Raw genomic sequence first — 10,904 nt, 5'->3', positions numbered from 1 at the left:
TCCCGACATCTCCATCACAAAACGCGGCTCAATAACTCAGAACGGAGGGGAAGCGGAGGGCGGGGATGGGGAACCGGAGCTGCGGTCAGCGATGGGTCACGGCCGAGGGGGGGGATATGGAGGGGGGGGGGGGGGGGGAGCCGGGGGTGGCACTTGGGGTGTCCGAGCCTCCCCCGATGCTGTGATCCTATGGAGGATGCGGTCTGTCAGTGGGGAGGTGATGAGGGGTAATTGGGAGGCACTGGGGGGGGTATGGGGTGGCAATAGAGGGCTATGGGGTGTTATGGGGTGGGACTAGAGGGGTATGGGGTGGCATTGGGGGGGAACTGGGAGACACTGGGGGGAGTATGGGGTGGCAGTGGTGGGCTATGGGGCACTGGAGGGTAATTGGGAGGCACTGGGGGGGGGTATGGGGTGGTAAGGGGGGGTACGGGTTGGCAATAGGGGGTTATGGGGTGGGACTAGAGGGGCATGGGGTGGCACTGGGGGACTATGGGGCACTGGGGGTAATTGGGAGGCACTGGGGGGCTATGGGGCGGCACTGGGGGGTTGTGGGGTGGCACTGGGGATAACTGAGAGGCACTGGTGGGATATGGGGTGGAACTGAGGGGTAATTGCGAGGCACTGGGGGGCTATGGGACGGCATTGGGGAGTTGTGGGGTGGCATTGGGGGGATAGAGGGCAACTCTGGGGGGTTGTGGGGCACTGGAGGAGTTATTGGGAGGCACTGGGGGGCCTATGGGGTGGCGCTGGGGGGGTAATTGGGAGGCAGTGGGGGGGGTGTGGGATGGTAGTGGAGGGCTATGAGGTGGCACTGGGGGGCTATGGGGCACTGGGGGGGGGGTTACGGGGCAGCACTGTGGGGGTTATGGGTTGGTACTGGGGGGTTGTAGGGCAGTGGGAGGTTGTGGGGTGGCACTGGGGGGGGGATATGGGGCAGCAATGGGGGAGCGCTGGGGGGGTTATGTTTGACACTTGGGGGGGGGTACTGGGCAGCACTGGGTGGGTTATGGGGTGTCACAGGGGGGGCTCCTTGGGCCCCTTTTTGCTTCCTAACCCTAACCCTAACCCTAATCCTAACCCTAACCCTAACCCTAACCCTAACCCTAACCCTAACCCTAACCCTGACCCACCCCCCCCCCTCCCCCCCCCCCCCCCCCCATTCCCCAATGCTTCTTAATTCAAACCAAGGGGAAACCCCCCCCCCCCTCCCCAACCCCCCCCCGCTCCCCCCCAGCGCCCCCCCCTCCCAACGGAGCGGCGCTTCTGATTCAATTCCAGCCTCGCGGATCAATCGCAATTTTCTCCTTCTCCCCCCCCCCCCCCCCCCCCCCCCCCCCCTCAATTTTGCACTGGGGGGGCGGTGCTCATTTGCATTCATTAGACTCGCAGATCGCGGCGCTGCGCTCGGTTCGGAGCCGCGATGAAATCCGGGAGGATGCGATGAGGGGCTTCTCCTCAACCCCCCCCCCCCCCCCATCTTCCCCAATTCCCCCCCCCCCCCAATCAGCAGTAATTGCATTTCTGGGGCCGCAGGTGGTGCCGGCTCCGGATCGGGGGCTGTAAAGAAGATGGATGGCGGGGGGGGGGGGGGGGGGGTCAGCACCCCTTCATTGCCAGTGCTGTGTGTGGTGCCCTATAGGGGCTGTGGGGTGCCCTATAGGGTCGTAGGGTGCCCGATGGGGCCTGTGGGGTGTCCTATAGATGCTGTGAGGTGCCCTATAGGGGCTGTAGGGTGCCCCATAGAGTCCTTGAGGTGTCCTATAGGGGCTGTGGGGTGCCCTATAGGGGCCTTGGGGTGTCCTATAGCGGCCGTGGAATGCCCTATAGGGTCGTAGGCCTGATGGGACCTGTGGGGTGTCCCATAGAGGCTGTGGAATGCCCCATAAGGGCTGTGGGATGCCCTATAGGGGCTGTAGGGTGCCCTATAGAGGCCTTGGGGTGCCCTACAGGGGCTATTGGATGCCCTATAGGGGTCATAGGGCACCCGATAGGACCTTTGGGGTGTCCTATAGAGGCTGTGGGTGCTCTATAGGGGCTGTTGGGTGCCTCTTAGGGCTGTAGGGTGCTCCATAGAGGCTTTGGGGTGCCGAATAGAGGCTGTGGGGTGTCCCATAGAGGCCTATACCCACCCCACATCCCCTATTCCCACCCCACATCCCCTATTCCCAGCCTTATTCCCATCCCATCCAGCTTTACCCCAACCTTTATTCCTAACCCACATTTTCCCCTTTGGGTTCTCCGATCCCAACAGCATGGGGACAAGAATGGAAAGAAGGTTTAGGATGATGTCCCACACTGGGATGATGTCCCACATTGGGATGATGTCCCACATTGGGATGATGTCCCATATTGGGATGATGTCCCACAATGGGATGATGTCCCACAATGGGATGATGTCCCACATTGGGATGATGTCCCATATTGGGATGATGTCCCACACTGGGATGATGTCCCCATATTGGGATGATGTCCCCATATTGGACCCCCCCCCCATTTGTTACCCTCCTCTCCTCCTCCTGCCAGCAGCCCTTGCCCGTTCGTTAACTCTTTCCTTCTTTAACCCAGCGCTGCCTGGGAGGGACCCCTCTGCTCCCCCCATGAGGAGTGATGGAGGATCCCGGTGCTCCCTGCTCATCCTACAGCAGGGCTTCCCTTTTGCTTTGGGGTTGGATTTGGGTTGGAGGATCCAGATGCTCCCTGCTCACCCTACAGTGGGGTTTCCCCTTTACTTTGGGGTTGGACTTGGGATGGAGGACCCCAGTGCTCCCTGCTCACCCTGTAATCGGGTTTTCCCTTCGCTTTGGGTTGGATTTGGGTTGGAGGATCCAGATGCTCCCAGCTCACCCTGTAATGGGGTTTCTCCTTTGCTTTGGGGTCAGATGAGAGATGGAGGATCCCAGTGCTCCCTGCTCACCCTTCAGCAGGGCTTCCCTTTTGCTTTGGGGTTGGATTTGGGTTGGATGATGCGGATGCTCCCTTCTCACCCTACAGTGGGGTTTCCCCTTTGCTTTGGGGTCAGATAAGGGATGGTGGATCCCGGTGCTCCCAGCTCACCCTGTAATGGGGTTTCCCCTTTTCTTTGGGGTTGGATTCGGGTTGGAGGATCCAGATGCTCCCTGCTCACCCTACAGTGGGGTTTCCCCTTTGCTTTGGGGTCAGATAAGGGATGGAGGATCCCAGTGCTCCCAGCTCACCCTGTAATCGGGTTTTCCCTTTGCTTTGGGTTGGATTTGGGTTGGAGGATCCGGATGCTCCCAGCTCACCCTGTCATGGGGTTTCCCTTTGCTTTGGGGTTGGATTTGGGATGGAGGAGCGCAGCCCGCGGTGCACTTCGGGGCGGTGTAACTCGACTCTCCCATTCCTGTCATGTTTTACATGGCCGGGCATGTGGTGAGATCGTGTTTGGCCAACCTTTGCTTTCCCCAAAGGAGGGAACGGAGGGGCCACCGTGCCGCCGATTTATTGCGCCTCCGGAGAGCTCCGAAAAAAGCAGATGCCTTCGGCCTTAATCTGCCCCGTTGCCATGCAAACCCCCAACCCGCTTTGATGTCCCCCTTAAATGCTCCATGTGTTTCCAATAAACGGAGGTTTTATCGCTGGAGCTGTTAAAGGCAGAGCTGGGGGGGGGGGGGGGGAAGGGGGGGTCGTCCCTCGGATCTAGGGGGGCTGCTGGGGGTAAACCCTCTGCCCTCGGAAAGGGGCCACGGTGCTGCCCCTTCCCCATGGTGTCACCTCCACATGGGTCCCTTCCCCATGGGGGGGGTCACCTCCAGATGCGTATCCCCTCCCCGTTATGTCCCTTCCCCATGGGACCCCCTCCCCATGGTGTCCTCTCCCCACGGTGTCTCATCCATATATGTGCCCCCTCCCCCATGACGCCCCCTCCCCATGATGTCCCCTCCCTATGTCTATCCCCTCCTCGTGGTGTCACCTCTCTACATGCATCCCCTTTCCATGATGTCCCTTCCCCACAGGATCCCCTCCCCGCTGTGTCCCCTTCCTATGCATATCCCCTCCCCAGGATGTCCCCTCTCCGTGGTGCCCCTTCCTCATAGTGTCACCTCCACATGTGTGCCCACTCCTCATGGTGACCCTTCCCCAAGATGTCCCCTCTTCACGGTGCCCCCTCCCCATACGTATCCCCCCCCCCTTCCCCATGGTGACCCCTCCCCATGGTGTCACCTCTCCATCATATTCCCTCCTCATGGCATCACCCCCCTATGTGTATCACCTCCCATTTGTGTCCCCTCCCCATGGTGCCTCCTCCCTGTATGTGCCCCCTCCCCTTGGCATCCCCTCCCTATGATGTCCCCTCTCCGTGGTGTCCCCTCCTCATGGCGTCACCTCCCCACGTTGTCCCCTCCCTATGGGATCCCCTCCCTATCATGTCACCTCTCCATGACATCCTCACCTCATGGTGCCACCTCCTTACGTGCACCAGCTCCCAGTGACGCCCCCTCCCCACGGTGCCCCCTCCATATGCGTATCCCCTCCCCACGCTGTCCCCTCCCCACGCTGTCACCTTCCTGTGCCCACTCCAAACTCTGCACTGAGCTGCGCGATGCTGCAGCGCTCCCTGCAACGTCTGTTGGCTCTTTTTCTGCCCCCCGGACAGCAAACTTTGGGGTCTGGGGGCAGGGGGGTTTTATTCTCCCTTCCCCATTCTCCCTTTGGCTGAAGCGTGGTGTCAGCAGCGCTGCTGATAGACGCTGCAGAAGGGGTCAGCAGCGCCGGTATTCTTTATTTTGACAGCGCCATGAAAGTGTTATGTGGTCGCAACGCCTCCCCGCTGCTCCACCCCCTCTGCCTTTATCAACCTGAAAGGACCCATGGCCCTATTTACGACCCAACTCGAATGGCGTGGCGCGCGGGGACGGCCCACAGGGAGCGCTGATTTATGGACGCGACACACAAAGCTGACCCTCCAGGACGTCCCCTTTTTGGGTGCATTTGTCCATTTTTCAGGGCCTGTGGTGGGGCTGTGAAGGTCATAGAGCCATTAAGGGGGGGGGTGTTTTCGGAGGGACCTTAGAGATCATTGTGCCATAGGATGGTTGGGTTGGAAGGGTCCTCGAAGATCATAAATGATGGGGTGGTTGGGCTGGAAGGGACCATAAAGATCATACATGATGGGGTGGTTGGGTTGGAAGGGTCCTTGAAGGTCATAGAGCCATGGGGTGGTTGGGTTGGAAGGGTCCTTGAAGGTCATAGAGCCATGGGGTGGTGGTTGGGTTGGAAGGGCCTTAAAGATCATAAAACCATGTGGTGGTGGTTGGGTTGGAAGGGTTCTTTAAGACCGTAGGACCATAGGATGGTTGGGTTGGAAGGGTCCTTGAAGGTCAGAGAACTATAGAATGAGTTGGGTTGAAAGGGTCCTGAAAGATCATCGAACCGTGGGATGGACTGGGTTGGAAAATTATGGGATGGTTGGGTTGGAAGAGTCCTGAAAAATCATGGAACCATGGGATGGTCGGGTTGGAAGGGACCATGAAGATCATAAATGATGGGGTGGTTGGGTTGGAAGGGCCTTAAAGATCATCAGCCATGGGATGGTGGGGTTGGAAGGGTCCTTAGAGATGATAAAACCATGTGGTGGTTGTTGGGTTGGAAGGGTCCTTGAAGGTCAGAAAACTATAGAATGAGTTGGGTTGAAAGGGTCCTGAAAAATCATGGGACCATGGGATGGTCGGGTTGGAAGGGTCCTTAAAGATCATGGTACCATGGGATGGTCGGGTTGGAAGGGTCCTTAAAGATCATGGAACCATGGGATGGTTGGGTTGGAAAGGTCCTTAAAGATCATGGGACCATGGGATGGTCGGGTTGGAAGGGTCCTTAAAGATCATGGGACCATGGGATGGTCGGGTTGGAAGGGTCCTTAAAGATCATGGAACCATGGGATGGTCGGGTTGGAAGGGTCCTTAAAGGCCATCCAGCTCCAACTCAGCACATGGGTCTTCTGACTGTATTTGCTCTTTTCCCACTGATTTAACAGAAAACCCAGCGCAGAGCAGGGTGCAGAAATGCTGCCGTTGTGCCCTTCTCCCCCGGTGTTGTTGCTGATGACATCTGAAGTCGGAATGCGAAATGCCTCCGCTCCCAGCCGTGACACGTCGCTGCTCGAAGCAGCCCAGCGGGGCTCCGCTTTCCCTGTGTAATTACTGCCAGACCCCAACCCGTCCCTGCGCTCCCTGGGGATGCACGAGCTTCCCCTGCAGAGGGGATGGGCTGAGGTGGCGATTTCCAGGGCGAAACTTGCAAAAAAAGGGCAGCACGAAGGGTTCCTCCACTGCTGGCGGACGGCTCCCTCGCGCTGTGGGGCTGAGCGCGGGTGGCTCTTCTATCTCGACCAATTTATGCCTGCATGGAGGTCAGCCAGGGTGCAGGGTGCTGTAACCAGGGTGAGAAAAGCTCTTGACAAGAGCACGAGGGCTCTGCTTTATGTCAAGCGCCAGCCCCGCACCTGCAGCGCTTCCCTTTGGCGTAGTGATGGCAGCGTGGCTGGAAGCGTCCGTCTGTCCGTCCGTCCGATGCTTTGCTCGTTACCTGTGCTCTGCGCGGCCAGCGCATGGCACCCAGCGTCACCCAGCCCTGGGGACACATCCTGTGCTGTGCATCCCTCATCTCTGCAGCCCGAGGTCCCTGTTTGCACGCTGGGAGCAGCACCACTCGTGATGGTCAATCAGAACTGCGCGGGTTTCTTTTCGTGGAGGTGGATTTTTGGCAGGGCCTTGCTGTGGGGAAAGCAGATCCAGGTGCTGCACTCAACCAAGCGTGAAGAGAGGGCAGGGGAAGGGCTGCAGCGTGGGCTGTGCTGCATACAGGAGGAACATGGGATGGTCATCGTGTCCCCATGGGTTGGGGACTGGGGGAAAGGAGTGGGGAGGAGAAGGGATGAGTGTGGGGATGGGTGGGTGCATCCTTCCCTTCCCTTCCCTTCCCTTCCCTTCCCTTCCCTTCCCTTCCCTTCCCTTCCCTTCCCTTCCCTTCCCTTCCCTTCCCTTCCCTTCCCTTCCCTTCCCTTCCCTTCCCTTCCCTTCCCTTCCCTTCCCTTCCCTTCCCTTCCCTTCCCTTCCCTTCCCTTCCCTTCCCTTCCCTTCCCTTCCCTTCCCTTCCCTTCCCTTCCCCTTCCCCTTCCCCTTCCCCTTCCCCTTCCCCTTCCCCTTCCCCTTCCCCTTCCCCTTCCCCTTCCCCTTCCCCTTCCCCTTCCCCTTCCCCTTCCCCTTCCCCTTCCCCTTCCCCTTCCCCTTCCCCTTCCCCTTCCCCTTCCCCATTATGACCCTGATGGACAAAAAGCACCGATCACGGGCTTACACACCTGTAGACCTTCACACCATGGGCGCTTTGTCTCCATCCCATCACCACTGAGTCTGGTCCGAATCCACACCACATCCAAAGAGTCGCAGAGTCTCCAGATCTGGGACTTCACCAAAACTATTTCCTGACTTCTGGGGGGCAGCAGCAAGACTGAAGTCCTGCTTTCCACTCAGAAGTCTTGCGGAAAGTCAAGATCTTCCTCAATGGAGACGTTCAGAATGTCCGTAACGATGCACACGCAGAGTTCATGTTTCACTGTGCTTTGATTTATCATCCCTTGAGTTAATTATTGACCTTAGCTTTGCCTCGGTCAATATTTACCTCCCCAGCTCAATAAATCTCGACGTTCACCTCAACAGAAGTCAATATCTGCTTAGTGTTTATCTATTCCCTCAGTTGCTAATTTTGCTGAAAGCTTTTATTTATTCTCGCAGCGCGTGCTGCCTCGGCGCACGGCGCGGGGGATCAATCCTTCCCTCGGACAAAGCCTCCGCTCCTCCACGGTGCAACAAAGCCAAGGCCTCATCCAGCTTCCAGGCATCGGGGTTTGGCGATGGGGCCGGCGGCTTTGCTGGACCACGGACAACAGTCTGTCCTGCCGCAGCTGGGGAGCAAAGCCCCGTTGGGACGCGTTGGGCAGCCCCATGGGCTGGGGCAGGGACACGGGCTGCATTCCCTTCTCCACCCCAGTGCCATCCGCAAGGTCTGTGCTTGCAGTTCCTTGGGCTTGCAGTTCCCTTCCCTTCCCTTCCCTTCCCTTCCCTTCCCTTCCCTTCCCTTCCCTTCCCTTCCCTTCCCTTCCCTTCCCTTCCCTTCCCTTCCCTTCCCTTCCCTTCCCTTCCCTTCCCTTCCCTTCCCTTCCCTTCCCTTCCCTTCCCTTCCCTTCCCTTCCCTTCCCTTCTCTGGGGAACCCTGATGATGCTGCAGCTCCGATGGGTTCCGTGCTGTTGGATGCAGCCACAGATTTGGTCAGACCATCGCCTGACTCTGGAATGGTTCTCTTCCCTCCTCACCTTTCCCTGCACATCTCCATCCCCACAGCCCCCGATCCCTCCATCCCCACGAGGAGGAGCGCGGGACGACCTCCATCTCCACACTCCTGCCTCGAACTTTTAATATTTTAATTGAGTGAATTGACCTGGACTCGTCTATTGAACTCTGCCTGACCTCTTAAATAACAGGTCAAGGATTTAGCTTGGCGGCGCTGACCTCTTCCCTTATCTGCTAATACTGCTCCTCTCTCAATTAGCTGCCATCCCCCGGCCCCGGTGCTGGGACCACTTGGCCGGCGTCAGCGTGGCTTCGTGCAACGCACGAGTGGCTCCGAAACGGAGCTCATTGGGGCGATCCCATCCACAGCCCCTTCCTTAGGGACAGACCTCTGCCAGGGCACGTGGGATGGGAGAACCCAGAAGACGCTCGGTCCTCTTTGGGATGGGGCAAAGTGATGCTGGGAAGCTCCCAGAGCTGCTCGGGCATCGTGCGATGCCCTCAGGATGGATTTTTCCCCCATTTCTCCACGTGCTGTGGGGCACTGAGAGGAACGCCGTGACATCGGTGCATCTGATGAACCAAAGCCAAGTGGCCGCTTTGAGACACCTGGGGACAACCTCGGGATCCCTGCCCAGGAAATAACGGCCAACCCTCCGCAGGAGAGCAACAACAGCTGTGAAAGCGGCGCTTTGGTGTCACAACAGCAGCAAAACCTCCTACGCAGCAGCTGAAGCAACTCCTGCACGCACAGCTCCGGAGCACAGACGAGAGTTTTTCACCTCCATATAACACCAGGACCCCCCCCCCCCTCCCCGTGACCCCCGTGCCTCTGCCACCACCCCGGTGCCACGCAGCTGCCGCGTGCATCTGCTCGGTGCCTTGCGGCAGCGCTCGGCTCAGCACGCACAGCAAATGCACGCGGAGATTTGCAGCGCCATAAAACTTCGCCTGCTCCAATTTTATCTCGCCGGAGCCCCGGCTCGTGGTTACCCAGCCCTGCTAAATTAGCGCTGGGCTCCGCATTCCAGAGTATAAATATCTGCCATTGTAGTGCTGAGGAATGCGAGCGCGTTGGAGGCTAAAATTAAAGAGCGGGGAAGGAGGCAGCTCGGGTTACCAGAAACAAGACTCCATTGTGCTCCCATTGGGGCTTGGCTTGGTGCAGGGGACTGTTCGTGCTTAGGAACGGCCTGGGTTCAGTGCAAGGGGCAAAGGAGCTTTGATTGCGATTCTGGGTAGATTTAATGGCCATTTTTTGGTAGCTTTAATTGCAGCTTTGGGGTACGGAGCTCGAAACTGAGAGCTGCTCCCCACCCGGTGCTTTGCAGCGGGGCGTTTTCTAGGGGGGCTGTGTGGCATCTGCGCCCGCGTTGGGTGCTCCTCTCCCCTTCCCCTTCTGCTCCCCTCCCACAGGGAGCAGCAATCAGTAAACCACAGCATAAGATCCCAAACAGAAAAGTGTTGGGATGTGCTGAAGCCATCGGCTGCCCCTTATACACATCTGCGGGTCCAAGCTTCTCCCCTTGGGGGGGGGGACGATGCCCCGAAGCCCCTCCGATGCTCCCTATGCACAGAGGTATTTCTGCCCTCTGGAAAAAGCGGGGCGGGAGAAATCTGTGCCTTTTCCTTCTTAAAATCTGTGTTCTGCGAAGGAGCGGCAAATGGGTCAAGGTTGGGCTGCGCAGAAAGAAATCCACCAGGAGAAGCTCTCCCCTTCTTGCTGCAGATGCAGGTGTCTGCTGGGCCAAAATGACCAGGAAGGAGATACGGAAGCAGAAAAAAGCTCAGGTTTGCTCACTGCTTGCTGCTTTGCTCCCCATCGTTTACATGGAGGTGGGATCTTTGCAAGGCTGTGGGGCTGAGCTCTGATTTCCAATGCACAGCTGAGCGCTCACTGCTCCTTCCATCCCCTTCCACAATCCTTTTTCTGCCCCAGCAGCACCAAAAACCACCAAAGAATGCAGTACACCGAATAGGAAGGACCACTGAGTCCCATTCCCAGCATCGTGTGGCACCACCCCGAATCCCAACCCCATTTCCAAGCGCTCCATGGCCCACTCCACCCCTTACTCTGCTCCTTTTCCTGCCTCAGCAGCGCAGAGGAGCACAAAAAAAATCGCTCAACGACACAATGTCTCAGATAGGAAGAAGCACTGAGCCCATTTCCCAGCTCCGCGTGGCACCACCCCAAACCCAAACCCCATTTCCAACGCTCCTTCAGCTGACGATGACCGCATCCCCGCCGCGCCGGGGGCAGCTCTGCCTTTAAGCACATCCAGATGTGGGCAGAGGAGCTGTGAAAGTCCTTCTGTGGCCGCAGCAGAGGCCGTGGGGGGCACAGAGCCCAGAGGCGTCGCTCAGGGGCAGATCCCATACATCAACACGATGATTTGGGGACCTCTCCATCGCGGCCCCATCCCCCACCGCCGACCCCCATCCCCCAAGAGATCACTGCAGGCTTTTGCTAAGCGGACAAACTCACCCCCCAGATGCACAGAACTAAATTTTCTGCTCTTCTCTGCACGCGCAGAGGCTGCATTTCCCCAAAGCAGGGCGAGAACCCTCGTTAGGGAAATCATCCTTGTTAAGAACCC

General features: G+C 58.3%; 1 long non-coding RNA gene across 1 annotated transcript; it reads right to left on the bottom strand.

The window, feature by feature from the left end:
- Positions 1 to 5,536: 5,536 nt before the first annotated feature.
- On the bottom strand, positions 5,537 to 8,054 carry LOC128091842 (uncharacterized). Its single transcript, XR_008211527.1, has 2 exons — positions 7,319 to 8,054; positions 5,537 to 6,734 (listed from the first exon to the last, which is right to left on the bottom strand). It is a non-coding gene; the product is annotated as an uncharacterized LOC128091842 (long non-coding RNA).
- Between the last annotated feature and the right edge of the window lie 2,850 nt (positions 8,055 to 10,904).

Source organism: Tympanuchus pallidicinctus, unplaced genomic scaffold (assembly GCF_026119805.1).
Source record: "Tympanuchus pallidicinctus isolate F22 unplaced genomic scaffold, pur_lepc_1.0 scaffold53, whole genome shotgun sequence".
Lineage (NCBI taxonomy): Eukaryota > Metazoa > Chordata > Aves > Galliformes > Phasianidae > Tympanuchus > Tympanuchus pallidicinctus.
Note: the sequence above shows the minus strand (reverse complement) of the source record. Positions and strands in the feature narration are given on the sequence as shown.